The following is a 26,822-nucleotide window of genomic DNA, read 5'->3' on the forward strand; positions in this document are numbered from 1 at the left end:
AGGATGGCCGTGAGCAAAGCTTCAACAGAAAAAAAACCAGTACAATATATATGTGATGGAAATTTTCTGTTTTGTGGAAAAGACGAAACAGCAGAAATTTATTTAAATGCAAGGAGAATGCAGAACTCAGTGTTACAGAGGGATTTGTGTGTCTTAGTACATGAATCACATCAAATTAACCTGAAGAAGTAGCAAGTGATTTGGAAGGTAAATGTCGTGATCCTGTTTCGTGCAAGGGGTGTTGGGTATGATCGTAGCGATGTTTTCTGCATCAGTACAGGGCATTGATGAGATTACATCTGTTGCATTATGTGTAGTTATAACAGCCTAAACTGAAAAAAAAACAAAATTGCTTTCGAAACGTCTCAAAGATGTTTCTCTTTACGCATTCTTGGAATGAAGGCATTACGTTGTGAAGAATGAACAGTTCGGCCTGAGAATGAGGGATGTTTTATTGGCCATATGAGATCTTGAGAAGAATGTAGTTGGTGAATACCAGATGGATATTTCTCATTGTGTGGGAGAATAAAACTGGGGAAATAATTTAAGAATAAGTCAGTTTCAAAGGAAAGGTCATTAGACAGTAAAATTGAACTGTTAATTCTCTTCCTACATGCTGATAGTCAAGCTGAGCTTTTTCAGCAATTACTGTATATGTTTAAGAATATTCATTTTAACACAGATATTGTGAAGACATGAAACACTTATATTTACACTATGCAAGCACATATTAACAGATCTTCAAAACAAGTAGAACCATTTATTTTTAATTAATTGATACTGCAATAATGCACTGACCTGGAGTCGAGAATGTGATGGAGTCATATAGTTCAGACAATGTTCAAGAAGAGCTCACAGAGTCCAGTGTGGGACTGATGACGTTACTGATTTAAATTACAGATGGAAAATGTAGCCAATCTTTGGAGAAGCATTCTGTTGCTCCCTTTCTGTTTCCCAATCGCTCATCACAGCAATGTGTGGGAGTTAAAAAGAGCCCAGTCGTCTTTCCCACTAATGGAGGATTCCTGATGAGGATTCATTGGAATCTCCCCATTACCTGAAGCAAAGCAATTCAGCCAAATTCAACAGTTTCAAGAAGAAATCCCATTGTCAGAAGGCTGTGCAAGCAGAATAACAACAGAAGTAATTATCCGACTCGATAGTGAGGGGAACAGACAGGAGATTCTGTGGCTGCAAATGGGAATCCGGAATGGTGTGTAGCCTCCCACATGCCCAGGGTCCAGGATGTCTCAGAGTGGCTGCAGAACGTTCTCACTGGGGGCTGGGGGGGTGGGGGGGCAGTGGGGGAAGCATCCAGAAGTCATTGGGCACTTTGGTACAAAGGACAGAAGGACACAGGTAGAAATAGTGATGACATCCTGCACAGTTATTGTAGAGAGCTAGGGAAGAAGGATAAAAGGCAGGGCTAATATCTAGTTTACTTCCAGTTCTCTGTGCTAGTGAGGGTAAGAATAGGATGATATGGCAGATGAAGGGGTGGCTAAAGAATTGGTGCAGGGGGCAGAGATTTTTGGATTACTGTGAACTTTTGTGGGGAAAGGTGACGTGTTCAGGAAGGACGGGTTGTACCTGAGCTGGAAGGGGACCAATATCCTGGCAGGCAGGTTTGCAACTGCTGCAAGGGAGGGTTTCAACTAGATTGGCTGGGGTTGGGGAGTGGTGGGATCCTCAACAGCAGGGAGACAAGTGCGAGGCTGGAAGGAGATACAGTAATCAGAAACAGTAAAATGAAGAGACAGGTCAGGCTAGACAACGACAGGGAGCAAGGAATGCCTGTTGGATTCAATTGCAACTGTTTCAATGCAAGATGGCTGACAGGTAATGCCGATGAACTCAGGGCATGGATCGGTGCGTGGGACTGGGATATTATAGCCATTACTGAAACATGGATAAGGGAGGGACAGCACTGGCAGCTTGAAGTACCAGGGTACAGGTGCTTTATACGGGACAGAGATGGTGAAAAGACGAGACAGGGAGTTTCATTTTTGATTAAGGCGAGTAACACAGCAGTAATCAGAGATAAAATAACTGATGGATCATCCTGTGAGGATTTGTCTGGGGAGCTAATAAATAAGAAGGGAATAGTGATAGTATTTGGATTGTACTATAGGCCCCCAAATAGTAAACGAGGAATTAGGGGAACAAAAATATGTAGACAGACTGGGGAGACTTGCAAGGCCAATAGGATTGCATTAGTAGGAGATTTTAATTTTCCGAACATAGTCTGGGAATGACAGAGAATTAAGGACTGAGATGGGGTGTATCTATTAAGTGGGTTCAGAATAGTATCCTCAAGCAATATGTAGAGGGTGCAAATCGGGAAGGGACAAAACGTGACCTACTCTAAGATCTCGGGCAGGGCAGGTGACTGAGGTGACAGTGGGGGAGCCCTCTGGGACCCATGACCATAGTTCTATTAATTTTTAAATAGTAATGGAGAAGGACAAAACTGGCCCACATGTTCAAGTTCAAACTTGGGGCAAGGCGAATTTTGATGGAATGAGACAGGAGCTTGTAGGGGTTGGTTGGAGGAGTTTGTTTGCAGGCGAAGGGACCTCCTGCAAGTGGGAGGCCTTTAAAAGTGAAATGTCTACAGTTCAAGGTCTATATGTTACTGTGAGGGTAAAAGGCAACATTGGTAGGAAGAGGGAACCTCGGATGGCAGGAGATAATGAGACTTTGACCAGCAAAAAGGAGGCGTGGCTCAGGTCCAGGCAGCTGGGATCGAGGGAATACCTGAAGATGTACAGGGGATACAGGAGTTTACTAAAGATGGAAATCAGGAGGGCGAAAAGAGGGCACAAGATAGCTTTGGCTGTGAAGATTAGGGTGAATGCAAAGAGGTTAATTAAGTATATTAAAGTATAAGGAATAACTAAATGAGAATATGACCACTCAAGATCCAAAGTAGACATGCATGTTTAGAACCATAGGAGATTGCGAGATTCTCAATGAATATTTCTCCTCTGTCTTTACCGTGGAGAAATACATGAAACTTGGGAGGTTAACAAAAGTCGAAGTGTTATCTTGGGGTGAGTCAGCATCACAGGAGAACATGTGTTGGATGCATTAGAATGTATGAAGGTGGATAAATCTCCGGGTCCTAAACAGATGCATCCAAGACTACTGCAAGAGGTTACAAAAGGAACTACGGGGACCCTGGTTGATATTTGTGAATCATCGTTAGCGACAGGTTAGGTTCCAGAATATTGGAGATTAGTAAATGTTGTGCCATTATTCAAAAAGGGAAGCAAAGAAAAATCTGGGATCGATAGACCAGGAAGTCTCACATCTGTGGTACGTAGGCTGCTTGAGAAGAGCCTGAGGGATGAGATATGCATGCATTTGGAAAGATAAGGTTTGTTTAGAAATAGCTTTTTTGAAAGATTCCCTACAGTATGGAAACAGGCCATCTGTAACAACAAGACCACACCGACCCTCCAAACAGTAACCCACCCAGTCCCATTCCCTTAACCTATATTACCCCTGACGAATGCACATAACACTATGGGTAACTTAGCATGGCCAATTCACCTGACCTATAGATCTTTGGGTTGTGGAAGGAAAATGGAGCACCCAGAGGAAACATACACAAACACAGTGAGAATGTGCAGTCTCCACACAGAGAGTCACAGGAAGCTGGAACCAAACCCGGATCCATGGCACTATGAGGCAGCAGTACTAGCCACTGAACTACCATGTCACCCTTGCTTTTTTTCAACACAGTTCAATTACACAGGTACAAAATCTATTCTGCCCTTCACCCATGATGCACGTTCCAATATCACATACCATGAATAATTTATTGACCACTGAAAGTTTCATATTATTATTATTTATTAGTTTTATATTATTAATTTTAATAATTATTATTAATAGTTGTTTTTAGACTGGAAAAATTGCATGGCTTTGTGAGTGGGAGATCATGCCTCTCAAATTTGTTTGAGTTCATTGATGAATTGACCAGGGTTGATGAGGGTAGGGCGGTAGACTGTGTGGTTTTCAGGAAGGCCTTTGACAAGTTTGCCATTGATAGGCTGGTCTGGAAGGTTAAAATCACATGGAATCCAGAGGGAGCTGGCAAATTGGACACACAATTGGCTTGATGGTACTAAGCAGAGGTTAATAGTGGAAGGATGCTCTCGGACTGGAGGCATGTGACACATGAAGTGCCTCAGGGGTCTCTGCTGGGCCCGGTGCTGTTTGTTATCTGTATCAATGATATTCTTGCGAATGTACAAGGCATGTACAAGGCATGTACAAGGCATGTACAAGGTTAGGAAATTTGAAGATGACACTAAGATAGGTTAAAAATCACACAACACCAGGTTATAGTCCAACAGGTTTAATTGGAAGCACACTAGATTTAGGAGCGACGCTCCTTAATCAGATAATTGACAATCACCTGATGAAGGAGCGTCGCTCCGAAAGCTGGTGTGCTTCCAATTAAACCTGTTGGACTATAACCCGGTGTTGTGTGATTTTTAACTTTGTACACCCCAGTCCAACACCGGCATCTCCGAATCATGACTAAAATAGGTGGTATCGTGGACAGTGAGAAAGTATATCAGAAATTGCAGCAGGACCTTGATCAAACTGGAGAAGTGGACTGAAAAATATTTTGGCAACGTTAGATCAAGGTAGGAGTTTCATGGTGATTGGTAGGACCTTAAGGAGTGTAGTTGAACAGAGGGACCATGGAGTTTAGGTCCACCATTCTCTGAAAGTAGGGTCATAGTTAGACATGGTAGTGAAGAAGGGTTTTGTCACACGAGCAAGCATTGGTCAGGACATGAAGGAGAGCCGTTGGGAAGTTATGTTAAAGTTATACAGGATGTTGGTGAGGCTGCACTTGTAGTGTTGTGTTCAGTTTAGTCACTTTGCGACCGGAAGGATGTTTTTAATTTGGAATGTATGCAGACGGAATTTACAAAAATGTTGCCAGGACCCAACAGTATGAATTATAGGGAGAGGTTGGACAAGCGAGGACTTTTTTCTTTAGAGTACAGGAGAGGGGTCTTATAGAAGTTTACATGGTTAGGGTGAATGGACCCAACCTCTTTTTCCTAGAGTTGGGGATTCAAGGAGGGGAGAGCATCAGTTTAAGGTGAGAGGGGAAAGAATAAAAGGGAAACTAATGGAAACTGTTTTACACAGAGAGTGGCACACAAGGAGTTGAATCATTTATATTAACGATATTTAAATGGCATTTGGGCAAGAACATGGACAGGAAAGTTCGAGAATGCTATGGGCCAAGTGCTGGGAAATGAGTTTTGTGTGTTTTGATATTTGGGTCAGCATGGACGAGTGTGGGCCAAAGGGCCTCTCTGCCTCTCTCCATGCTGTAGGACTTGATGACTGTACAAATAGAACAGCATTTGGGTCAAACTCTCATTTTTCCTTAGGTCATAAGTTCGAATCAGATTTGGACAATGTTCTTTCAAGTTAACTTTGCAGATATTTTGCTTTTCAGTTTGTTATCAATAATACGAATGTGTGTGCGCATGCGTGTGTGTGTGTGTGTGTCTGTCTGTCTGTCTGTCTGTGCGCGTGTGTCTGTGTGTGTGCTTCTCAGTATTTTTCAAAGGGAAATATCACTGTACATATTTGCAATATCCTCTCGTCATTCCTCTTTCCATCATAGTTTGTTTTGGTCATAGACATGTTGTTTTAGTAAATTAAAGAAATCTGCCTGACTTGTTCCTAACACTGACCCTGAAACACTCTGAGAACTATATCATCGGCCATATCACCAACATAGTTATAATTATTTTTTGTGGGCAGTGGAGGAGTGGGGCTAGAAAAGGTAGAAGGGAGCCAAAACAACACAGGGAATTATCGACTCAATCAGCCAAGGTCAGAGACGAGGAGTTCCTTGGAGGGGATTCTGAGGGATAGAATTTGCATTTATTTAGAAAGACAAGGAATGATTAGGGATAGTCAATATGGATTTGTGTGATGGAAATCATGTCTAATTAATGTGATTGAGTATTATGAAGAGGTGACAAAGAAGATTGAAGAATACACTATGGTGTAAATTTTTACACAAACTTCAGCAAGGCATTTAATAAGGTTCCCCATCGTAGACAGATTACTAAAATTAGGTTATATGTAATCTAGGAAAAGCTGACCAATTGGATACAAAATTGGATTGAAGGTAATGGATTGTTTTCCAAACTGAAGTCCTGTGGCCAGCGGTGTGCTGAAAGAATCAGTGCTGAGCTCACTGCTTTTCATCACGGATATAAACAACTTTGATGAGATTATCGGAGGCATGGTTAGTAAGTTTACAGATAACATCACCAAATTGGTTCAGTGGACAGTGAAGAAGATTATCTCAGAATATAACGGGATCCTTGAACATCAATGAGCCAAGGACTGGCAGATGGATTTTAATTTAGATATTTGTGAGGTTTTACATTTTGGTAAGTTAAAGCGGGGTAGTGCCCTGGGAAATGTTGCTTAACAAAGAGAACTATGGGTGAAGATTCATAGTTCCTTGTAAGTGGAGTTTAGAACGGTACAGTGGTGAGGAATGTGGTTGACATGCTTGCCTTAATTGGTCAGAACATTGAGAATAGGAGTTGGAGTAACGTGTTGCGCTTGCACAGGACGTAGGTGAGGCCACTTTAAGAATACTGCGTACATATCAGTTGACTCTTTTTAAGCTTGAAAGGGTGCAGAAAAGATTTACAAAGATTATCTGGAACCTGAGGGTTTGAGCTACAGGGAGATGATGAACAGGATGAGGCTTTTACCCCTGGACTGTCAGAGACTGAATGGTGACATGACAGAGGTTTAATAAAGTCCTGAGGGGCATGGATAGTCTGATTGGACAAGATCTTTTTCCCAGAGTAGGGGCGTCCAGAACTAGACAGCATAGGGTGAAGGTAACAAGGCAAAGACTTAGAAGGGACCTGAGGGGAAACCTTTTCATACAGAGGCTGGTGGGTGTACTGTCAGAGAAAGTAGTGAAAGCGTGTACAATTACATGTTTACAATGTAACTGGATAGGTACATAAATAGGAATGGATCATGTGATGTCGGCCAAATGCTGCCAAGTGGGACGAGATCTGATTAAGATGCCTGATCGGCATGGACAAATTTAACAAAAGGATCTTTTTCCACGCTGTATGATTCTCTTATTCTCACAGCAGGATGAGGAAGAATTCTAAAAGGGCCATTCGAATGGGAATTCTCTTCCCCGGAAGTTTGTGGTGCCTCTCTGATTACAAGTATTCACAGCTGAGTTAGCTAAAGATTTGACAGAAAAGTGAGTCACGGATAATGGGACACAGACAGGACGATGAGGCTGAGACCCCAATCTGATCAGCCACAATCTTAATGTCTGGTGGAGAAGGCTCAAATTCTCTAATGACCCACTCCTACTCCTCACTCCCATGTTTCTGTGCTCCATTCAACCCCTCTAACCTTTTAGACAGGAGCAGTTAGAGTCCACTTATTATTATAGCATGGTGCACAGAAATAGAGGAAACAGTTTGGTCCATCGAGACTGTACCACTCAGTTTGGGAGATTTGGAAAATGTAATTGGAAGACCCAGGCTGGATATGGAAGATGTTGCTTATTTCTCTTTACAAAACCTCCCCTCTCTGTATCTTGTGCTTCATTTGTTGATCATGTTGTAGACCCAGATTCACTGTGAATACAGCCCCCAAATCTCACCCCGTGATGGCTCACAAAATCCACGGGTCTCCCTGATTGCAATATTCCATAAAAGACCTTCCAGGAAAATAACACATATGAACTTTCCAATAACAGAATGGGAGAGCATCAGAAACAGGGGCAGGTCATTCACATCCCAAGCCTGTCTTGCCCTTCACTAAGATTAAGGCTGATCTGCTCCAAGTCTCAAATCTTCTTAATGTCCAAGTCTTCTTGAGCACTTCCATAGAACATTGAACAAAGAACAGTACTGATTTGGAGATGTCGGTGTGCGACTGGGGTGTACAAAGTTAGAAATCACATAGCACCAGGTTATAGTCCAACGGGTTTAATTGGAAGCACACTAGGTTTTGGATTATCGCTCCTTCATCAGGTGATAGTTGAGCGGTCGATCGTAACACAGAATTTATAGCAAACATTTACAGTGTGATGTAGCTGAAATTATACATGGAAAAACTGATTGTCTGTTAAGCCTTTCATCTGTTAAAATACCATGATTGTTTCACTTCTTTTATGTGTAAATCACAAAACCTTTATTTTAAAAAAATGTTGCATTCTCAGGTGAGCTGTGAACAATGGTGATAGCAAGGTAAAATGTTGAAGGTGTTGGCCCCCTGTGTTCTCTGATGTTTAGATTGATTCTAAGCTAAAAAGTGAGATAACGGAATTTTACATGAATTCATGCAGATTTTGAGCTCAAGGTTCTACATGAATGCATGCAGTTAGGACCTTCAGTCCTCGATGTTGTGTTGTTTGTCCTATTCTAACCTACATGCTTCCGTTCACTTTGTTCCATGTGCCTGTCCAAGAGTCTCTTAAGTTTCCCTCACGTATTTGACTCTACTACACTGATGGTAGTGCATTCAACACACCCACCACTCTCTGTGTAAAGAATCTACCTCTGATATCTCCCCTAAAACTTCCTCCAATTACCTTTAAAAATGCCACTTAGTGACAGACATTTCTGCCATGGGAAAATGTCTCTGGCTATTCACTCTCTATCTGCCTCTCATCATCTTGTACACCTCTATCAAGTCCCCTCTCATCTATTTTTCCTCCAATGAGAAAAGCCCTCGCTCCCTCGCGGTTTCTTCGTAAGACTTCTAGTCCAGACAGCATCCTGGTAAATCTCCTCTTTACACTCTCAAAAGCTTCATTATCCTTCCTATAATGAGGAGACCAGAACTGAACACAATATTCCCTGTGCGGTCTGAGCAGGGCTCTATTGAGCTGCAGCATAACCTCGCGGCGCTTAAACTCAATCCCCCTGCAACTGAAAGCCAACACACCATACGCCTTCTTAACAACCCGATCAACTTGGGTGGCAGCTTTGAGGGATCTGTGGACACGGATGACAGGATCCCTCTGTTTCTCCACACTGCCAAGAATTCTGCCTTTAACCATGTATTCTGCGTTCACATTCCAGCTTGCAAAGTGAATTACTTCAGTTTGAAGTCCATGTGCCACTTCTCAGCCCAGCTCTGCATTCGGTCGATGTCCCATTGCAACCTACAATAGCCCTCCACATTCTGTACCACTCCAACCACCTTTGTGTCATCGGCAAACTTACTAGCCAACTCTTCAACACCCATATCCAAGTCATTTTGAAAATAACAGAGAGCAGAGGTCACTGAACTGATCCCAGCGGGACACCGCTGGTCCCTTTCAGTGATCTAGCTCCCCTAGATCTCTGTGTAAGTGTGTTCCTGAGATTCACTACCTTCTGTTTGAAGAAAACCTTCTCTGCTTCTGCACCTATTGATATGAACGAAAGAGGTAACGCAGAGGCTCAGGTAAGAGAGACTGACCCTGAATTCAAGGCAGTATTTGACTGAGGATGCCATCAAGGAACCTGAACAAAATCACACTTACTGAGAATTAACTATGACCTCTACACTGCTTGGAGTCATTCACGGCACAAGGGAAGATGATTATCATTGGTGGGAATCAATCATCTCAGCCGTGGGGCACATCTGCAGGAGATCCTCAGCGTAGCTTCCTCAGCTCAGGCATCTCCAGTTTGTCACCACATAATCCCTACAGTGTGGAAGGAGGCTATTCAGCCCATTGAGTCCAAACTGAGCAGATTAGATTCCCTACAATGTGGAAACAGGCACTTCGGCCCAACCAGTCCACACTGACCCTCCGAAGAGTAACTCGCCCAAACACATTTCCATCTGACTAATACACCTAACATGATGGACAATTTAGTATGGCCAATTCACCCTGCGTGCACATCTTCGGACTGTGAGAGGAAACCGGAGCATTCGAAGGAAACTCATGCAGACAAGTGGGGAATGTGCAAACTCCACACAGACAGTTGACCAAGGATCGAATCAAACCTGGGACCCTGGTGCTGTGAGGCAGCAGTGTAAGCTACTGAGCCACCGTGCCAGCAGAAGAGGGGCATTCACTGAAGTCTACTAAGTTTTCAGGACAGGTTGTCCCTATTCAGCTCTTGAAACAATCTGTGACCATGTATAGCAAGACTCGGATAACATTCAAGACCGTGTTGTTAAAGTCTGGGTAACATTTATGTAACAGCACAGTACAATTCCATAGTAAAAGGCCAATTTTATTCAGCAACCCAATCTGGTTTCACGAGAATGTGGGGCAGCCATTCATCCCATCAAAACTACTGGGCAAAAGAAGGATAGCCCATTCAGTCCCTACTGCCTGTTGCACAGCAAGGTGAGAGTCTGCTCTCTCCCACATGTCACGTACATGGGATCAGAAAGAACCATTTCACACCCGGAGTCACTTACAAAGGAACAGGAAGAGGTTATTCAGCTTGTCAAGCCACTAACACAGGAACAGGAAAGTGTCAGAGATGCTCCAACATCACAAACAAATGGAGCAGGGGCTGCACAGACAGATTGCTCCAAATTGATCCAAATGGCTTAATTACTCATGGTTCATATGTGTTACTTTAACATGGGTTTTCTGGCAGTCGGAATGAAGCCAACATTTTTTAGCCATTCTCCAAGTTATCTTCCATCTCCAAGAAGGCAGACCCATGGTCTCCGTGGAGGTGGGAAACCGGTGGGGAATAACTAACTGTTTCAGAATGATGGCATTTTGGCTGCTGACAGGACTGTGTACAAAGTGACATTCAATGCAGTGTCACACAGTAACTGTGCATTAAAGTGCTCAGAGTTCATTCAGAGCCTGCACCTCTCTGTCAATCGACATGATGGTTCTGCAGAGGCATGTAAACTGTCGTGAATCAAATATCCAATGAAAAGTATGACATTAACACCCCATTCAGCTGTTTGGGTCATAATGAGTTTCTGTCCATACCCATCAAGCTTCAACTTCGTATTCTCTCACAGCGCTACAGATTAAGCACATCGTTACTGCACTCTCTCCTCATGGTAACATCATGCTAGTGTTTAGTCTGGTCAAACTTCTTTGCACTGTCTCGGTGACAAGGAGATCATTGATTATAAAGCAGACCAAATCTTTACACAAAGCACCAAATACTACCTCAACAAAACACGATCACTGGGAAAGATATTCTAACTTTTGTACTTCAATCATTTTGCCTGAAGAGCCACATATCATTTCCTTCCTGCCCCTGTATGAATTCTGTCAGTGACTTATGACCAAGGACATCCAGGTTTTTTCAACAAAAGCACTCGCCAACCTCTGTACCATTTAATAAATATAAATGTACATGATGGTATTTGTTGTTCACACCTGAATCATTGTTATACCTTGTGAACAGCTATTGCCCAAACACTGATCCTGCTGCCACCCATCAACCCTTCAGTCCAGAGAAAAACAGTATTCTTCTTGTATCTCCGTTACTCAAATTTTAATCCATGTGGTATATATTCCACCCCTACCTACACATGGACTCTAATATTCCCCACTCACCTGTATGCAAACATGTCAAGCGTCTTCTAAAAATACAAATACTCCAATCCCATTGCTTCTCAACTTTCGATGTCACAACGGACAATCTCCACAAACAGGTTTATCAAAGATCATTTCCCTTTCCTGAATCTAGGCCCAATGTACCAAATCATATCATTATTCCCCAAGTATGTAGTCGTCATGTTCCTTCTAAAATGTTCCAATTTTTTTTCTCACAGCTGACATCAAATTATTTAGTTTTCTGTTTTCCCTCTCCATCCTGTTTTAAATATTTAGGTTGACAATAGCTGCTGTCCAGTCTGCAGGTTCCTTTCCAGAATCTAATTAGCTTTGAAGAATAATCAGTAATTATTACACTAGCTCTGTTCTCATCTCAATCACTCTGAGATGTAACTCATCAGATGCAGCAACTTATGAAACTTCAATTCAATTAGATTTTCAATAACATACACTTCATTAATTCTGATTTCCTGCAGTTTCCAATTTTTACCAGTCCCTCTTTTCCCTAATATTTGTGGAAAGTAGTTTCTGTACCTTCCCCTGCGGAGATGGAACCAATGCATTCCTCTCAGCAGGCAGATGGTTTCAGTCAACTCGCGAATACACTGGAGGACTGCACTTCAGAGATGATGGATATATTACCCACTGCTGCCTGAAAAGATCCAGAATCAATCCAGTTTAATTCATCGTGAGTGTCAGCGCAGTCTTGCTACTGGCGTGAGAACACATTATACTGAAAGAGAGCATACAGCTCAGTGATCACCTCAATTTTGAGACAAGCTGGTTTTACACTTTACACCTGAATGGATGCAGCTTAGACAAATCTTCCTGGAAATCCCAGAGAGGAAAATATAGTGCCTCGCTCCTCCCTGTTTATACAGCTTCCCTTCTTTGTAGTCTCAGCTTCATTTGTTTATCATGGACCCAGACACACTGCAAATGCAGTATCCAGTGTGGGGTGCCCAGACCATCAGGGCTCCCTGAATGAACCCAGTAGCTGACATCACTATTCTGAGAACACCACCCACAGAGACTCCACTGACTTTCCAGATGGCAGCAGCAAGTGAATTCCCCACACCTACAATGCATCCATTCATTACTGAAAATGCCTCGGTCTCCTCAGTTTCTCTAGGAGACAGTGAGGACTGCAGATACTGGAGATCAGAGCTGAAAAAATGTATTGCTGGAAAAGCACAGCAGGTCAGGCAGCATCCAAAGATCTGGAGAATCGACATTTCGGGCATAAGCCCTTCTTCAGGAATGCGGAAAGTGTGCCAAGCAGGCTAAGATAAAAGGTAAGGAGGAGGGACTTGGGGGAGGGGTGTTAGAAATGCGAGAGTTGGAAAGAGGTTAAAGTGAGGGTGATAGGCCGGAGAGGGGGTGGGGGCGGAGAGGTCAGGAAGGAAATTGCAGGTCAGGAAGGTGGTGCTGAGTTCAAGGATTGGGATTGAGACAACGTGGGGGGAGGGGAAATGAGGAAGCTGGAGAAATCTGAATTCATCCCTTGTGGTTGGAGGGTTCCCAGACGGAAGATGAGGCATTCTTCCAGCTGGAGGAAGAACTCCTCATCTTCCACCTACGAACCCTCCAACCACAAGGGATGAATTCAGATGTCTCCAGCTTCCTCATTTCCCCTCCCCCACCTTGTCTCAATGCCAATCCTCGTACTCAGCACCACCTTCCTGACCTGCAATTTTTTTCCTGACCTCTCCGCCCCCACTCCCTCTCCGGCCTATCACCCTCACTTTAACCTCTTTCCACCTCTCGCATTTCCAACACCCCTTCCCTAAGTCCCTCCTCCCTACCTTTTATCTTAACCTGCTTGGCACACTTTCCTCATTCCTGAAGAAGGGCATGCCCGAAACGTCGATTCTCCTGATCTTTGGATGCTGCCTGACCTGCTGTGCTTTTCCAGCAATACATTTATTAGCTGCTCAGTTTCTCTTCCTGGCTGAGAAAGCTCTTACATCTCCACACAGACGCACAGTAACAGTTCCTGTCTCCAAATAAACAGTTGACAATGGCACATTACGTTTCTCTATATCTCAGCGACTATAACTATTGCTGATGGAGTTGATCACCACACTCAGAGACAAGAGATAGAGGGAAAATAACTCACGGTAAGCAGGGAGATCCTATAATAAACATGATATTCAGGAATATGTGAAAAGGGGAAATGGTAGAATAACTTCCAATTCTGTTTTCCTTCCAGTCCATCATCAGCAATCCTTTTGCTTGCTTTTCCTTTCTCTCTCTCTCTCTCCATCTCTCTCTCTTTCTCTCTCTCTCTCTCTTGATGGACATCATCCCCTCAACACAAACCTCCCGCTCACCCTTCCTACCATCCCTGATATAATAATATTATTTCTCAGCTGCATTCATTTTTGATAGGTTCACTGAACTCGAAACATTTTTTTTCCGACAGACTGCCATACCTGCTGAGATTCTCCAACATTCTTTCAGAAGGGGAGAATTTTATTTCAGATCACCAGCCTCCACATTTCCTTGGTTATTTCACCTTTAATGTTGTTGCTTCGCAGGATGCCAGCATCACTGGCAAGGGCAGTATTTATTGTCCATCCTAGCTGCCCTTGACCACGCGGACATTTGTCAAGGCAATATGGAGGCAACTAAATTGTTGTGGATCTGAGGTGACACTTAGATCAGACTGGGGAAATATGTTAGGCTTCTTTACCAAAGGTTATCAATTAAATAAGAAAATAAATCCTGATGGTTGATGCTTGCCATGAGTGAAATTAGGTTTTATTCCAATTTTTGATATTGGAATTTAACTTTAGTCATCGGTTGTGGTAGGATTTCAGACAATGCTTTTTGAGTCATGACTTGCGCCTCTGAATTACACAGTAAGTTACATTATTACTCTGTTTACGAATCTCTGTTGTGAAGTAACTGTAGAGACAAGAACATGCTTGTGGTCAAACTATTTGTAACTGGAAGAGAGGTCAGAAGAGAACTGGAGCCATAAAATCTGTCATTAACGAAGGGGTAGATGATGGCGAAGTCAGCAACAGAACACAGGCAGAGGTGGAGATTGGGGATATTATGAAGGTGGGTGGCGGCGGGTTTGATCACACAGAGAGAATATGGAGACATAAAACAGTTCACTGTATATAGGAAACTCAAGGTTCCGTACAGTCTTATTCCTTCTCACATGTTTATGAGTAAGTACTTTGGAAATGCATGAGAAGGACGTGGCGTTTGTGACTCCAAGTTTATGTATTTGTTAAATATAATCAACCAGAATAGCAATAACATTCAGCATTATTTATAGAATCGACAGAGATAGACTTACCAGGAACACCAGTAATAGCGAGGATGGGATAGTACCCAGCTTGACTAATCAGCAGTACGGCTCGTATTCGCAACTGTAACCATGCCCAATCCTGAGAAAGCCAGGAAAGACCCAATAATAAACTCCTGTCCATTGTTATAACATTCAAGTCTAATGTTCTCAGATTAGGATCCATTGTTGGAACATTCTAGTCTAAAATTCTCAAATTAAATCAATTGTTGGACCATTTTAATGTTCTCAGAGTCTGATTTCTCTCTCTTCCTCTGTAGCTGCTGATCTCAATCTTGTTGAGGTTGACTCTGCGCCGAATACTATGACATAAAGTTTGAAAGAAGGCTCTAATTATGGAAGAGGGAAAGCTTCCAGTGACCCAGGTGGGTCCAGAAAGACTGATATTAATCACAGTCACTGAACAAACAGATCAAGTTAACCCATTTCACGGCACCTCTGATATATAACAATAATTGGTGTAGTGGGATTTTGATATCGATGATTATTGGGCTCATGGCACATCTCCGGTTGTAAACATCGAGGTGGGGGAGATACATCATTCTTTCTCTTTACAAGCTCGATTATTCTGCTGTGTTTTGGTAGTATAGGAATTGCTGGGGTCCCGAGGCCGTCTGTGTCTGATCACCAGGCCCGCTGCATCTTTTTGTTTATTTATGTTTAACTTTGACTTTTGTCTGTCCAGCATTTAACGGCTTAGGTGGGTTTAGGCATTTTGGAGAGATGCCTACAGAGCCATAGACGGTGTAGATACAGTCCATTCCTTGTGTTCTTGCAGCCACGGCCTGGTCCTGTGGAGTGATGGTCAAACTCTCACAGAACCAGGACTCTTAATTTTACCTTTCACCAATTATTGCTGGGGTCTCAGCAGGGTTGGAAGGCAGAAAATCTCTCCCCGATTCTACACACTCTGTCTGTGATTTCTCTCGGAACTGTCTTTTGATGTTCTTTCCTCCTGGATTGGAGAACTGCATGTCAGACAATCTGTTTCCTGCATATGTTTTTTGAGCTTTGTGTGCTTATTGGATGATATCATATTGGAGCAGTTACTGTATAGTAGTTAAATAAACTATTATTCTGCTAAGTTTTCGAACAGAATTAAGTTATTGCAAGTTCGTCTTCCTTTTGTTGTCTTTTATCGACAGTCTTCGAATAAATTGTGTTTTGCTTAATGTCGAATATTTTGACCAAGTAAATTCTATCTCAAACACAGCACCTTACATTTACCAGCGGAATGGGCCGAGCTGGAGGAGTGATAATCATGTCAAGAATTATAGCGGTTACCCAATCCACCTCTCAGAACCAGCCAAGACACGTATAAGCCCAGATGAGGTACCTCCTCAACATGAAGCGCTACGTAGACCAGGCTAGTGTACTGCTCAGCAATCCGTTCAGGATCGAACACTGTTTAGAGCTCACAAGTTCACTACTTATGTGTCCAACAGTGTACTGATCTATAAATTTGGACTAAATGATCTGTTCAACACAGGGCGCTGTGCAGAACACACAAAGGTATTGTTCTATACACACGGACTGGATATCTGTGCAGCATGGGGAGCTGTGCAGTAAATAGCAGTGAATTTATCTTTTAATCTGGAGCAGTTACCTGCCCAGCACACGCAGCTGTGTGCACCAATTGATGCATTGCTGTTTAACACTGTACTAGATCACTGCCCAGCGTGGGGAACCTTGCAGCTCATGGTGGAAGCGACAGGATGTGCAGCACCTCTCCATTTACAGCTCCATACGTCCAATGTGGCATGACACAGGAGTGCTATGGGTGTGAAACTCACTGCCAGAGCGGGATGGTGGGGGAATCAGTTTAAATACCAACAAATGGGTGGAACTTTGTTAAAAGCGAGGGGAAGATTGAGAGAGAATTTCAGAGAATGATCTGATGGTAGGTTTTAAAATTGTGAAATGAGAACATTTTGATAGCATCTTGCAATATAAACCACAGTTTCTAGGAATGATGGGTGAGCAGGATATTTGTGTAAGTTAAGATGATTGAGAATTTTGGATAAGCATTTGTCCTGCAGCGTTGTAACTGGGAGTAGGATCAGCAGAGTTTTCGACTCACTGGGCTGAATCGAACAATAATTTGTCTCAGTGCCATTTTCATTGAATGTGACAGAAGGAATGTCTGCACGAGGCAGTTAGTTTCCTGGTGTTATCTTATCGAACTCACCTCATTAACTACCCACCCCACCCCATGGTGTCCCTCTCATTCAACGCCAGCACGATTTTCCCACCCATTATGGCTGGAGGTGCTCACCATCGCCCGGATGCCCCTGGATATTCAGTGATCCCTGGTACTGCTGCCATCATGAAAAGGCCAATGGGCACACGGTTGAGTTTTGTCAGTTTGGAGCTGCCCTGCACAGTTTACCCGAGCATGGCAGATAAAGGGAAATTACACCACAGCTTGACGACAGAGGCATGGAGGTCATGGTGAATGGTCTAGTACAGAGGGGGACCATTCTCTTCCCAGACCATGGTCTGAGCACACCACCCAACTCAGTGCAGTGGAAGTTAGGAACAGCAAGGGAACAGTCGCCGCATTTGGGGGTTTTCTATAGACCATCTAAAAGCAGTAGAGAGATTGAAGATCTCATAGGCGGGCAGATTCCAGAAAAATGCAAAAGTAGTAGGGTTAATGTTATGGGCGATTTCAACTTTTCCAATATCGACTGGAACCTCCTAAGTGCAGATGGTGTGGATGAAGCCGTTTTTGTCAGGTGTGTTCAAGATGGTTTCCTTGCTCAGTATGGAGACAGACCAACAAGGGGAGATGCCATTTTGGATTTGGTGTTCGGCAACGAGCCAGGACAGGTGTCAGAACTAATAGTGAGAGAGCACTTTGTTGAAAGTGATCACAACTGCCTCATGTGTAGCATAGTCTGGGAGAGTGAAAGGAGCAGTTTCTGATGGGAAGATATTTAATTGTGGAAAAGGAAATTATGATGCTATCAGACAGGAGTTGGGAAGTACAGACTGGGAGCAATTGTTCCACAGAAAGGGCACAGTGGGCATGTGGAGACTGTTTAAGGAGCAGTTGTTGCGAGTGATACACAAATTTGTTCCTCTGAGACAGGTAAGAAGGGGTAAGATTAAGGAACCTTGGATGACGAGAACAGAGAAACTTCTTGTCAAAATGAAGCAGGCAGCTTACGGAAGATGGAGGAAGCAAGAATCTAACACAGCTTGAGAGGATTACAGGCTTACTAGAAAGGAGCTCATAAATGGGCCGAGGCGAGCCATGATGGGGCACGAAAAAGGCTTGGCAAGAAGGATTCGGGAGAATCCAAAAGCATTTTTCTCATACGTGAGGAATAAGAGAATAATCAGGGAGAAGGTAGGGCCAATCAGGGATAGCATAGGGAACTTATGCGTGGAGTCTGAGCAGATCGGGGAAGCCCTAAATGAGTTTTTTGCTTCAATTTTCACCAGTGAAAGGGAACTTGTTGTAAATGAAAACTTAGCGGAGCTGGTCCTGATCATGATTGATGAAATTGATGTGGTAGAAATTTTGGAAAACATTAAGATAGATACGTCCCCAGACCCAGATTTATCCTAGACAGCTCCGGGAAGCGAGAAAGGCGTTTGCTAAGCTGCTGGTGAGGATATTTGATTCCTCAGTCTCCACAGGAGTCGTACCGGAGGATTGGAAGGAGGCGAATGCTGTTCCTTAATTCAAGAAGGGTAATAGGGAAATCCCTGGCAATTAGAGACCAGTCAGTCTTGCGTCAGCGGTCAGCAAAGTTTGGAAAAAATTCTGAGGGATAGGATGTATGACTATTTGACAAAGAATTGTGTGATTAAAGCAGTCAGCATGGCTTTGTGGGGGGCAGGTCATTCCTCACAAATCTGATTGATTTCTTTGAGGAGGTGTCAAGACAGGTCGACGACAGTCGAGCAGTGGACGTGGTGCATGTGAACTTCAGCAAGGTATTTGATAGGGTTCCCCATGGAAGGCTCATTCATAAAGTCAGGAAGTATGGGATACAGGGAGATTTGGTTATCTGGATTCAGAATTGTCTGGCTAGCAGAAGGCAGACAGTGGTTGTAGATGGAAAATATTCTGCTTGGAGGAGTGTTGAGAGGGATCCCACAGCGCTATGTCCTTGGGCCTCTGCTCTTTGTAGTTTTTATAAATGACTTGGATAAGGAGGTTATGGGGTGGGTTAGTAAATTTGCTTATGACACAAAGATTGGAGGCGTCGTCGAAAGTATAGAGGGCTACTGTAGGCTGCAGCGTGACATAGATAGGATGCAGAGCTGGGCTGAGAAATGGCAGATGGAGTTCAACCTGGGTAAATGCGAAGTGATTCATTTTGTATGGTCAAATTCGAATCCTGAATATAGCATTAAATACAGGATTCTTGGCAGTGTGGAAGAACAGAGGGATCTGGGTGCGCAAGTGCATAGATCCCTCAAAGTTGCCACGCAAATAGATAGGGTGTCAAGAAAGCATATAATGTTTTGGCTTTCATTAACAGGGGGATTGAGCTTAAGAGCCGCAAAGTTTTTCTGCAGCTCCACAAGTCCCTGGTGAGACCACACTTGGAATATTGTGTCCAGTTGTGGACCCACTACTGTAGGAACGATGCAGGGGCTATAGAGAGGGTGCAAAGAAAGTTTTCCAGGATGCTGCCTGGCCTGGAGGGCTTGCTTTATGAAGAAAGGTTGAACAAGCTTGGACCTTTCTCTTTGGAGACAAGGAGGAGAGAGGAGATCTGGTCGAGGTGTACAAAATAATGAGAGGAATAGATAGAGTCAATACCCAGAGACTTTTCCCCAGGGTAGGATTGACTAGTATGATAAGTCATAGTCTGAAGACATTGCCAGCTCTGTTGGTGGAAGCGGAGTCATTGGGAACATTTAAGCGACTGATGAACATGCACGTGGATAGCAGTGAGTTGAGGGGTGCGTAGGTTAAAGTACTACATTTTACATTAGGATTAAATCTCAGGACAACATCGTGGTCCAACTGGCCCGTTCTGTGCTGTACTGTTCTATGTTCTATGTTCTATTTAGTATATTTAAAACAGACACAGATAAGTTCTTGATTGATAAGGGGATCAAAGATAACTGACAGGAAGCAGGGAAATGGGGTTGAAAATCTATCATTCGTGATCAAATGGCGGAGCAGACTTGATGGTCCGAATGGCTTCATTTCTGCTCGTATAGAGTTGTGGCCTTATAACATTTCGGTCCTGGATGGCACGGTGTCTCAGTGGTTTGCACTGGTGCCTCACAACATCAGGTAACTGGGTTCGATTTCCTCTGGGTGTTCTAGTTTCCTGCCACAGTTCAAAGTTGTGCAGGTTAGGTGAACTGGTCATGCTGCATTGCCGATTGTATTCAGGGATGTTGATGTAAGGTGCAATAATCAAGGGTGTACGTATAGTATTAGGGTAGAGAATGGGATTGGTTTGCATACTCTTTGGAGGGTCAGTATAAACCTGTTGGGCTGAAGGGCCTGTTTTCACACAATAGGGATTCTAAGAAAATGCAGACTGCTGCAATGATCCAATGAAGCACAACCCAAGCTCGAGTAACAGCTCACTTTACACTTTGATGCGTTACAGTCTGTAGGAGTTAATATTCAATTCCATAAATTCAAAGCCTGAACCCATTGTGGTTGTTCTCCACTTTCTGTACACTCTCCCTCCTGGGCTCCCTAAGCTCGTGTCTTGTTTATGTTCCATTCTACACAGAAAATCATTTTCTAATACTTACACATTAATTTACACCCATTATATACCTGTGTCTCTTTCACCACAATTTCAAGTCCATTTGTCTTTCACACTGGGCCTCCAAACACTCTTTCCCACCTCCGCCAAGATACTAAAGCGCTCACTTTCCAATCCTTTACACGTTTGAAGAAGATTTAAACTGGACTTGAAACATTAACATTGTTTCTCTGTCTCTGCAGATGTTGCCAGTCCCCTAAGTTCCTTCAAAAATGAAAAGTTACAAAACACATTTTCAACAGAGCAAAGATCATTGGATACAGGAAATCTGAAACAAAAACAAAAATTGTTGGACTTACTGGGTGCTTTGAGGAACAGTCATAGAACGCGAAATATTAACTCTGCTTTCACTCCACAGATGCTGTCAGACTGGTCAGTATCTTCAGAAATTTCTGTTTTTGAACAAGTTTCAAGCATGTGTGTCAAAGCTGCTCACACGCCCTGTCCAACATGGAGAGCCATACACCGGGAAGTGAATTCATTTGCTCTGAAACTACATAAGGCTGTCATCACCGACACTACAGAGCTCTTAATCATGGTCATGGAGAGAAACGGCGGGAAACACATTCGCTTTAAACAGAAGATGGCAATACTAGAGCGGAAAATATTCAGGTGAAAACGTTAAATGCTTTTGAGGATTGCGACAACTGGAGGCATGGCATCATGAAGATACCCAAACAGGATGAGAATTTTTTAAAAAGGAAGTGTTCCCACATGAGAAACTGGGATAGGGCACTGTGTACAGGGGAGGAGGACGACCGTGTCCCCGTGCGAATGAGGACAGGCAGCAGAATTGTATTGCAGATATTGCATCTCAAACTGGGCATTCATGTGATGCTGTAAATCATAGCAGCCGTTGTAGCACCAGCAGAATCATATTCAACCACAATATAATCTCTCAGTCTACCATTACCATGAAGCTGATCTCCGCTTCAGTGATGAGTGTGGGTGAACATGCTACGGTCAGAACCATGTGTACCTGAACCTGATGATAACCCAATCAAGCTACTGCACTTACTGCTTACATTAACAAACAGCAGAGGTAACATCTGATAGAGAGGGCGCCATGATCCCAAGACTGTGACCAGTTCTTTTAAAACCAGCTATGAATTACTGCTGGCCTGTCTACTCTTCCTCTTTTCTGTTAGAAAAATCCTTGATCCTTATGTTAGAGACAGTTCAAGAACTTCCCTCCTATTACCATTTTGTTTACGTCTTTAAAATACTTACTGTGCCTTCCCCTGTGAGGAAAATGTAAAACATGGGTGTAAATTATCTGTCTGCCCTGCAGCCAATTCTTCAGTCACACCCTCCAATTATCCTCAGTATACTTTCCTAATTAATTTCACCTAAGATCGCACACTCATCTTGAACTTCTTTTATATGCTCGGAAAACATCGTGCTGCTTGTTTTTGTATTTCTTGCCAATTTACTACATCATGTCTTTTCTCCCCTTTTCCTCGCTTTCTAGATTGATACAGCCATATAGTGCACAAACAGACCCTTTGGTCCAACTTGTCCATGCTGACAGGGTTTTCCAAACTAAACTAGTCCCATCTGATTGCATTTTGTCCATATGCCTCGAAACCTTTCCCATTCATATGTTTGTCCTGATGAGTTTTAAATGTTGTAGCTGTACTTGCACCTCCCACTCTTTCTCTGCCAGCTCATTCCATATACACACATCACCCTCTGTGTGAAAACATTGACCCTTCGTCCATTTCAAATCTCCCCTTTTTTACCTTAAACCTCTGCCTTCTATGGTTGAACACCCCCGTCCCCGGGAAAAGACCTTAGCTGGTCACTCTATTCATACCTCTCATGATTTTATAAACTTCTACCATGTCACCCCTCAACCTCCGACACGCTGTCTGACACTAACTTTATGAACAAACATTTACAGATAAAGCACTGCAAATTTGAAACAGTATTCAATTGACAGGTAAACAACCTTCAGACCAAACTTCATACTGTGATTTATTTTTCTCCATGTTATAATACTAAGGCAGCAGGAAACTGTGACGAGTACCAATAAGAGGTCAAACACCTGAATTGCTTTGTCCAAATGGGGTGATGATCTCTACAGTGAAAGCACATCACTGGCCTGAACCATATAAGAAGGGCAATTTTTGTACCACACTGTCAGCGTGCAGTTGCCTTCAGCAGAGTGAGATGAAGGCTGAGTATAACTTTTGAAATTTGGACTGCAGTGTGAATTCAGTGCAAAGGGGGAGAGGTCTTTTCAATAAGGTTTACTCAAAGAAGGAAACTTTCCTGAGTGAGATGTGAGTGGGAGGTGTAAAACAGCATGAATGGAGAGGCCGAGCCACACTGTGACCAGAGGCAAAGTGGCAGCACAAAACGCAGCTTGATGCTACTGCAGAGTAGGTAGACTTGATCAAAGAGTTTCAGGTGAAGTGGGGAGGGACCATAAGGTAAGATACTGTACTCTGTAATTTGAGATGGAGAACCTGGAATCAGGAAGGGGACACGAGCAGGGAAGAGGATGGAGCAGCAAAGGCAGCAGTTTCTGGGGGGAATTCAGGAAGCACAGCTGAAATTCATACCCAGCATCTGCTTCTGGTCCCTGAAATAAACATCCTAAATCTGGCCCTCCACTCATGCTCATCCATAGTATCCTTGAGAGCCTTTGTCAACCATGGGTGGTTCACCTGCTTATTGAGGTCTTCTTTTGAACAGAAACAATAATTTCTGGGCTGTTTGGGATATCTGCTTGAATGTCTGCTCACGTATACTCACTGACCTTCCTCTGGGTCTATTTTCACATTCCGTTTCAGACCAGATGTGAGGCATAAATCCTCAATTTAGATGTCTGGTTATTTTCAATCATTCAGGAGGAACTTCTGCCTGTGGCTGAACACATGATCAGCGGAGGCTGTCTCAATTCTCCAAGTTTCTGCATCTCTGTTGTTTCTGTTTAACGACGTCACATTCCTGTGAGCTGGGTCTAACGTGACCTCCTTTTCCATCAAACCAGAAATCCCCGAACTCTGGTGGACAGGGCCTTCAGCTATGACTGTCCCATCCCCCACGGTGTTGCCCTCAATCCGTCCCCTCCATCCCAGAACAATGATAGATTCCTCCTTGTCCACACTTCCTCCTGCGCGAGAATCCACATTCACATATTCATCTTACGCCGTTTCCACCATCTCCAACAGGACAGCACCATCAAACACAACTCCCCCTCCCGCCCACTTTCAGTATTTCACAGCGACCGTTCCCTCTGTGTGACCGTCCATCACCCCGAACGTTTCCCCACTCCCCCATCGCACCATCCCATGCAATTGGAGAAGCTGCAACACTTGCCCATTCATCTCTTCCCTCCTCACTATCCAAGGCCCCAAACATAGCTTCCAGGTGAAGCAGCATTTCACTTGTAACCTTTCAAACTGATCTCCCGTCATTGCTGCTCATAATGCAGTCCTTTTTATTGGCGAGACCAAATAGAGATTGCTTTGAGGAACACACCCACTCTGTCTGTAGAAATAACTCTGACCTTCTCATTGCTTCCCATTTCAATAACTTACATTCCTCTCATGATAACATTTCGGCCCTGGGTTACTGCAATGTCCCAAGACAGCACAACCCAAGCTCGAGTAACAACGCACTTTAAAGTTTCGTACGTTACAGCCTGTAGGAGTTAATGTACAATTTCATAACTTCACAGTCTGACCCCATTATAACTGTTCTCTAGTTTCCGTACAATCTCCCTCCTGGCCTCCCTATGACCTTGTGTGGTTGTATCTTCTTTATCTTTCACTCAATAGAGAGAACCCCTTTTCCCCATTCACATCTTAATTTAAAGCTATTTCACATGATCTACTCGTTCACCACTACTAAAAGCATGTTTATCTTTTGCCACACCCTCTTTTACCCGTCAAACCACTCCCCACATCTATCAAGGGATTATAAAGCTTATTTTCCAAACCTTTTTCAGTTCTGAAGAAGTGTCATACTGGACTTGAAACGCTAACTCTATTTCTCTGTCTCTGCAGATGATACCAGACCTGTTGAGTTTCTCTAGAAATGAATAGGCTCAGAACAAATTTTCAATTAAACAAATAACTATGGAGACTGGAAATGAAAATGCAAAAATTGCTGGAGAAAATGGGAGCTTTGTAGAAGGTTCACTGGTCCTGAAAGATTAACTCTGCTTTCACTCCACAAGATGCTGCCAGACCCGCTGAATTTCATCAGCAATTTCTTTTTTTGAACAAGTTCCATAGACGTGTGTTAAAGCTGCTCAAACGCTCTGTCTCACACGGAATCCACTGGGATGTTACCGATAATGCAAGGTGCACAGATTACTTGATCTGAAACTGCATAGGGCTAGCATCACTGACACGGCAGAGCTCTTAATCATGCTCAGCTAGAAAAACAGAGAGGAACACATTCACATCAAACACAGAAGATAGCATTGGGGGAATGGAAAAGATTCAGATGCATAGGTTAAGGGTTTGAGTAAAGTAACAAATTGGAGGCGTAACACCAGGGAGAGACCTTCAGCAGAATGAGAATAGGAAAATGGAAGTGTTACCACATCAGAAACCAGGTTAAGACATTGAGTACAGAGCTGATGGGTGAATGGGTCTTGGTGTGAACTGAGGGATAGTTAGTAGAATTGAATTGAACATAGTGGAGCTCAAAGTGGGCATTCATGTAGTGTGGTAGAATCAAAGCAGCAGCAGAATTGTATTCAACTGCAATCCGTTTCTTTCAAGTCCTGCCTGGAGATACCTTCAGGTATTATCGATGTAAAGGAGGTGACCCCTCCAGTCAGACATTGTATTTTAGGCATGCGGTCTTGTTTGAAGTCTGCATATGTCTTCACCTGGAATCAGACTAGGTTTATTTACAATGTAGGAGTTAATAAAATATCATTTTGACTGACTGTCTATAAATCATACTTTTTTTGAGAAAATATAATGCATCTGGAAATACGAACCGGCAAATGAAAATTCATCTTACAGATTAGATGTGTGTGTGTGTGTGTGTGTGTGTGTGTGTGTGTTTTCACGCACGTGCGAGTGTGTGATTGAAAACAAGGTGGAGTGTCTGTGGGAGGGAGAGAGAGAGTGTGTGTTTGTCAGAGAGTGAGGGGGAGTGCGTGTGTCTTTGGGAGGGAGAGAGAGTGTATGCGTGCGTGTGAGAGAGGTGAGAGTGTGTTTGTGTGCGGGAAGTAGAGGGTGAATTTGCATGAGTGTATTTAAAGGGGAGAGGGAAAGGATGTGTGTCTCCTCGTTAAAACACAGGCAGGTTTGGCAGATCTCTTTCCACACAAACACTCTGTGGTTCCAGTTCTCCCCCTCTCTGCAGCCTCTGCTCCATTTGTTGTTTATGTTGCAGACCCAGATTCTGTAACTACACTCCCCATGCTCCATCCAGAGTTGGGTCACCAAATCCTCAGGTCTCCCTGAATGTCTAAGGCAGCTCTCAGCACAACCTCCAGTAAACCATCTCCATCACCTCCACTAACCTTTCCATGACAGGAGGCAGTCAGATACTCCTCAGTTCCTGTTCCTTGACAATAATACTCGAGGGGTTTCCTCATGGTATGGACTGCACAATCAACTTAGAGGGACAAACACAGGCCTTCAGAGGTCAGGCACAGGCCAAGTTTCAAAGACGTGTCTCAAAGCTGCTGGAACCCCCTTTCCAACTTGGAGCAACAGCCCGCCACATACCATTACATTGTTTCTGAGATTCACAATGCCAGCACTCGATACACTCGGGAGTGAAAAAAACAACACCAGGGAAAGGTACAGAAAAACAAACAATTAATTAACTGATAACATGTTGTGAATATATGGAAAAGGAGACAGGGGAGTTGGAGTAACTGGAGAAGTGAGACAACGGTGGGTCCAATCACAAGAATAGGAGCATTCAAAAAAATTATTGCCAGCTCAGTTGAAATGGTTAGTTACATCAAATTGTGAATCTGCCTCACAGAACCATCCCAGACACCATAAACTGGGACAAGGCACCAGCCAGAATGGAGAGCTGCGCAGACCATGCTACTGGACTGCTCTATAAACTGGACTACCTGCCCAGCATGGGGAACAGTGCAAACCTTTGCCAGTATATGGCTACTATACTTGGACTACAGAAATGTCTTGTACGGGAAGATGCGTAACCCATG

This window comes from Chiloscyllium punctatum, chromosome 12 (assembly GCF_047496795.1).
Source record: "Chiloscyllium punctatum isolate Juve2018m chromosome 12, sChiPun1.3, whole genome shotgun sequence".
Taxonomy (NCBI): domain Eukaryota; kingdom Metazoa; phylum Chordata; class Chondrichthyes; order Orectolobiformes; family Hemiscylliidae; genus Chiloscyllium; species Chiloscyllium punctatum.